The sequence below is a fragment of the Lolium perenne genome, chromosome 7, assembly GCF_019359855.2.
Source record: "Lolium perenne isolate Kyuss_39 chromosome 7, Kyuss_2.0, whole genome shotgun sequence".
In the NCBI taxonomy this organism is placed as follows: Eukaryota; Viridiplantae; Streptophyta; class Magnoliopsida; order Poales; family Poaceae; genus Lolium; species Lolium perenne.
In genome coordinates, this window is record NC_067250.2 from 290761092 (window position 1) to 290767001 (window position 5910).

Below are 5910 nucleotides of genomic sequence, written 5' to 3' on the forward strand. Positions count from 1 at the left end.
TCTCGGTGCGTAATAGTGTAATATTCCCTCCTTTTGCAAATAAGTGTCAGAAATAGTCTAATATTCCCTTCGGAGGCTATGCGAGCCTCGATAAGGGGGGTGGGCCATGGGGGGGGGACTATGCCTCTCAGAACGTTGGCCTTAGTGTGGGGTTTGGGGGGTGGGGGTGGGGGGGGGGAGGGTTCAAATCAAGTTTATCTTTCCAAGTAATACAAATTGATAAAAATAAATAAATAAAATAAAATCGTTCTTCTCCTCCGTATGAAATCCTTTTTTTCTTCAGAAAAGACTATGAACGTTCCTTTTTTTTCTTCCCAATAAAATTAATTTTAAAAGAAAATCTAGAAAAAAATGCATTGCATAGGACAATGCTTTGTGGCCAGCAATGGATTGTATGCAATATTGATTACCTATTCTTGTGTTGGAGCATGTGGGAAGAAAACCACGAAAGAGTCAAAGGATAAGTAGATGTGATATTATGTCATTCTTTCTTGTTAGCGATGTTATCTACTAGCTTGGGTCTCTTGCAATATAATTTTCTTCTGTAAACTTTATGAGTATGTTAGTTGACCAGATTATTTCATATTCTTGTATGTTATGGCTTCAATATTAGTAGGCATTTTTGTAAAATATGAGCAGAAACCATAATAGCCAGGACTACTAAGTTTTTAATTTTGGTAGATGGTCAGGCCCGTCTCGGAGGCAGGTGCAGAATGTTCTATGCATAGGGCCTCCAAAATTAGAGGGCCCCCAATTTTTCATGTTTAGCTATTAATTAGTGTAGGATTAGATGGGCCTAGCATTAACCATTGTAGTAGTACCGCTTGGGAAGTTGCCACATAATTAACTCCACGGGGCCTCCAACCAGGATCCAACTCACGCACGCCTCCCCTTCTCTATCTCTTCTTCTCTTTATTTCTTTGACTCTTCGTCTCTTCCTCATCTAGCACAGTAGCACGACTGCTGATCTTCCAAGTTCTTCGGCTCCTACGCTCGATTTATTTCCGTCACGATTTTCACGGAATAGATCCGTTGATGCAATGAATAGATTCAAGGTCCGTTGCAGGCTCCACCCTAAATACACCACCTATTTATTTGGTGATTTCTTCTCAATTTCTCATCTCTGAATCTCTCTGTTCTAGCGCTCTACTTCTTCCGATCCGGCCAGGGCGACCATCTTGCTGTTTGTTGCCGCACCTGCCATCTCTGGGTGCATCAATTCAAGTTGGAGGCCCTGCTTGGTCGCTGAATCATCAAGAGGAGGAGGTGGACTGGAGGAGCAACCGCACAACCAGAGCCACACGCTTCCAAAATCCAGGTTGTTTCATCCCATTTTGTTCCATGGTCTATTTTTAATACATGATATTTGCATCTTAGTTTCATTTTCTGTAATGTCTTCTAGAAATAGGAAATACCCTTCAGGACATGAAAAACGTCAGAAAAAACAAAAGATTGAAGAACTTACTCGATCTCAAAGGGGTGCTCTTGATAAATTTTTAGCGAAATAATGAGCTAATACAACTGCTTGCTTCTGCGATTAAATCAGAGATCATTAAAAAAAATAAAAGACGCAAAGTATTACTCGGTGATACTTGACTGTACCCCTGATGCAAGCCACCAAGAGCAAATGTCTTTGATTATAAGATATGTTGATGTATCTTCGAGTTCTGTTTGTGTTGTTGAATCTTTTCTACGATTTTTGAATGTAAATGATACCACCGGGAAAGGACTTTTTGATGTTTTGCAGAATGAACTAAAGGAACTTAATCTAGATATAGATAATGTGAGAGGGCAGAGCTATGATAATGGGTCAAACATGAAAGGTAAGAATCAAGGCGTGCAAAAGCGGCTTTTAAATATAAATCCTAGAGCTTTTTATACAGCATGTGGAGCTCATAGCCTCAACTTAACTCTCTGTGATATGGCCAAGTCTTGTGGTAAGGCTAAGGACTTTTTTGGAATCATACAACGTATCTACACAATATTTGCTAAATCAACTAAGAGATGGCAGATTTTAAAAGATAACATAGAAGGCTTAACTCTTAAGTCAGTATCATCTACTCGTTGGGAGAGTCGTATAGATAGTGTGAAAGCTATCAGGTTTCAGATTTCTAATATACGCGAGGCTCTACTACAAGTAGCTGAAACTGATACAGATGACATAACTAGTAGTGAAGCTAAATCTTTAGCGACTAATGATCTTGGTGATTTTGAGTTTGTAGTAGCCATAATAATTTGGCATGATATATTGGCTGCGGTAAACTTGGTTAGCAAGAGCTTACAGTCAAAAGATATGATCATTGATGTTGCTATTGAAAATGTCCAGAAGCTGATTACCTTTTTCAATGGTTATAGAGAAACTGGTTTTACAAGTGCCGTGGAAATAGCAAAAGAAATTGCACTTGAACTTGATATAGATGCAACATTTCGGAAAAAGCGTGAAATTAAGAGAAAAAACAATTTGATGAGAACCCTGATGTTGTGCTGATTGCTTCACAATCGGCATATGATTCGTTCAGGATAAATTATTTTTTACCTGTTGTTGATCAAGCTATTGCTTCACTTACTACGAGGTTTGAACAATATAAATCATATAAAAAAATATTTGGTTTCTTGTTTACTTCTCAAGCACTACGCCTGTTGGATGATAAAAGTTTAAGATCTTCTTGTAGTTGCCTTGAGACTGCACTTAAAAAGGATAAAAAATCTGACGCTGATGGTAATGAGCTAAAATCTGACATTGACGGTAATGAGCTATATATAGAGTTAAAGTTACTCCAAAATTTCATCCCAAGGGAAACTTTGGGACCTGTTGATATTTTGAATTTCTTGAAACGAATGGATTGTTTTCCTAATGCAACCATTGCATATAGAATTTTGTTGACTATTCCAGTGACGGTTGCATCAGCAGAAAGAAGCTTTTCTAAGCTAAAGTTGTTGAAGTCGTACTTGCGTTTGACAATGACACAAGAAAGACTTAGTGGATTGGCTATGATAGCAATTGGAAACGACATTTTGGAGAAAGTTTCTTATGAAGAGCTAATTGAAGATTTCATCTCAAGAAATGGCAGAAGGATGTCATGTTTCTGCTAAAGAACATAGTACTTTTGAATTATCAGAAGGTTTTCCCACAAGATGTAATTCATCCAAAAAACATTGTACAACCTGAGAATAAATATAATATAAAACGATGTTTTTTTTTAATTACCAATGGTTATGTTGAGGGCCCAATTTTTTGTTTCGCACGAGGCCTCCGTTTTCTCAGGTACGGCCCTGTAGATGGTAGTAACGAAATTAGTGTTAAAAGGAAATCCATAGACAACAAAGAACATTGGACAGACAAAAAAGGTGATAAAGGTTCTTGTGAGCACTACAAGTTCTCAGTAGCCAATTTGTTCAGGATGGCCATGTCGGTTATGTGTTGATGTTTGTACTATGCCGGTTTTGTATGTTTGTGACCACTACAAAGTACACAAGTATGAAGTACTTCTACTATACTAGAAAGAGAACACTTAAAAATAAAATAATTCGGATCTTTGCATATGAAATCCGTCATTTTTTTCTCATATTTGATTAGAGCAAGAGATACAATGCGTTATCTGTAATGTTGATTACCTGTTCTTGTGATGGATTTGTTGGAGTATGCGAGAAGAAAACTAAGAAAGAATAAGAAAATACATCATCTTGTTTCTTCTAGCTGATAAGGAGCTTGTTTCTTGCAAGAAACTTCATGGCTATGTGCCTTATTCCTTCATGTCCTCTGGCTTCAAGCTTCAACCTTAGTAGGTATAGTAGGAAATATATGCGCAGAACTTAAACCGTCACATTTTCAGCACATGTTTTGTTTATCGCTTCAGATCTCTCATGTGACCTGTAACTCTGGTCCGTTGGTGGTTTTGGTATTCCACATTGCTTTTTGTAATGTTTACAGATGTGAGATTTATTGATATTTATTACCTTAATAGATTTCAATTTTTTAAAATTGTACATCCACGGATGTTAAACTATGAACTCCATGAAAATAATTGGTCGATGATGGAATAAATGACATAACATTAAAAAGTTTCCTTAATATTGTTGAGATTCCATTCTTCTTGGTAGAAGTATGAGTTCATCAATGTTTATGCTTCATTACTTGGCGTTGACACTCAACATGCATGCATAGTTCTCTAGAATCATTTTAGGACCTTAGAGCAACCAGCAACGTAAGGCATGCGGTAAATTTGGGTATCTAAAAGTTATTTGCAGCCTACTCTAAATAATTTTGTTACACAGTTTGACAGGCCTTGCAGTTGTGCAGAGTGTGTGCAAAGTCAGACGCTCTAAACTTTGGTCTCTAATTTTTCTGGATTTCTCATTTCACTGAACGCCTCATGGGTGCTGGAATTGATAAGGATGAACGGTTTGACAGGCGTGTTCGGTGGCGACAGAACAACGGATGCACCACTCCACATAGTGGCGCTGACTTCTTCCTCGAGATGGAGGTGTCACGCTTTGGCTTTGGAGCTGGCGCGATGCCTCCACACGCGGCAGTAGTGGGCAGAGGAGCGACAGAGTCACCAGATGCAGTCTCCCTTCTCGTCCTCTTCCGCACTAGGGATGACGTGAAGGCCACGACAGCGGTGAGACGGCATTGTGACGCCAGCAGCTCACCGTGGCTACTTGCCGGTGTAGGGATTCTAGGGAATGGGACCCTAGGCCCTCTAGGCTGTTGTAGTCTTGTAGATGCAAAATTTGCTCAATCAAACCTTGTTAACAAATAAATTGATGCAAAACTATGCTTGCCCGATGATGAAATGTGCATTACCTGCATAATACTACAGACGCGAGGTAGAAAATTATCAAACTATGGATATGACAATAGTGCTAAATGTTCCCTATCTTCTGTGGCCTGACATAAGAATATGTACTGTCCAGAGTGGCTCATTTCCTATCTTGCATGAAGAGTCTTGGGATGTCCAAGCTCGTAAATATGCTTGTCTACATATATTTGCAAACATACGTGATCACAAATGAAGAGAGTGATTTCCCAATATGCATGTTAACAATGCTAAAGTCCCCTTGATTGGAAATATGCATACATGTTTTAGTTATTAGTCCAATTAGTTTTGTTATGCCAGAAAGGTGAAGAACAATACAAGCCCTTGAAACTGCAGGTAGCAATGGACTCTTAATTAGCTAGTAACATTTACATTACTATGCAAATATTGTAGTACTTATATTTCTTCGATTAAAATAACTTTATGTTTCACCTACCTACAGTTATATTCATCGTGCGCTCACCTACTCCTATTTCGAAGGCAAATGGAGTAAATATGTATTTACTTATGCACATTTCTTCTCACCTATATTGCTGGATAGGGTTAACTGAGAGCACGATGCAAGCATTTTTTTTCCTTTATTGCACGGACAGAGAAATGAAGAAAGTGTACAAATGTTGGGGATGAGTGGCACCAGGAAGTAGTCTCTTTGAGTGTGTTTGCAATCCGTGGCAACATCCCAAGTGAAGCGGCACTGATTGTGGAGGAACAACTCCACCTTGCTGTTACAATGTGGATATCACAAATGTTGAAGGAATCAATTCGACGTGTTGAGCTAGATATCGCTTTAGAAGCGTAAGCTAGATATTGCTCTAGAGAGGGGTTGTCACGAGTTCAGTCCAAAACCCCCAACACACAAGATATTGTCCAAGATCTAAGATAAGAACACAATGTTTCATTTATTTGATAGATAGTGGGTACATAGTCCGATTACATATGTAGAGGTTCGACCTCTATTTATTGGATGCATGAGCCTGAGAGCAGCGATATGAAGGCCGAGCTACACATAGCTCAATATCTCAGTCGTTCGTCTTTGCTATTAGATTCACGCTGGCAGCTGGCATTTCCACTCAATACGGTCGTCGGTGAT

General features: G+C 38.8%; 1 non-coding gene across 1 annotated transcript; it reads left to right on the top strand.

Moving 5' to 3' along the window:
- Nucleotides 1–219: 219 nt before the first annotated feature.
- LOC127312293 (uncharacterized) lies at nucleotides 220–4885 on the top strand. The gene is made up of 2 exons (XR_011748095.1): nucleotides 220–1055; nucleotides 1143–4885. It is a non-coding gene; the product is annotated as an uncharacterized protein (transcript).
- Nucleotides 4886–5910: the final 1025 nt, after the last annotated feature.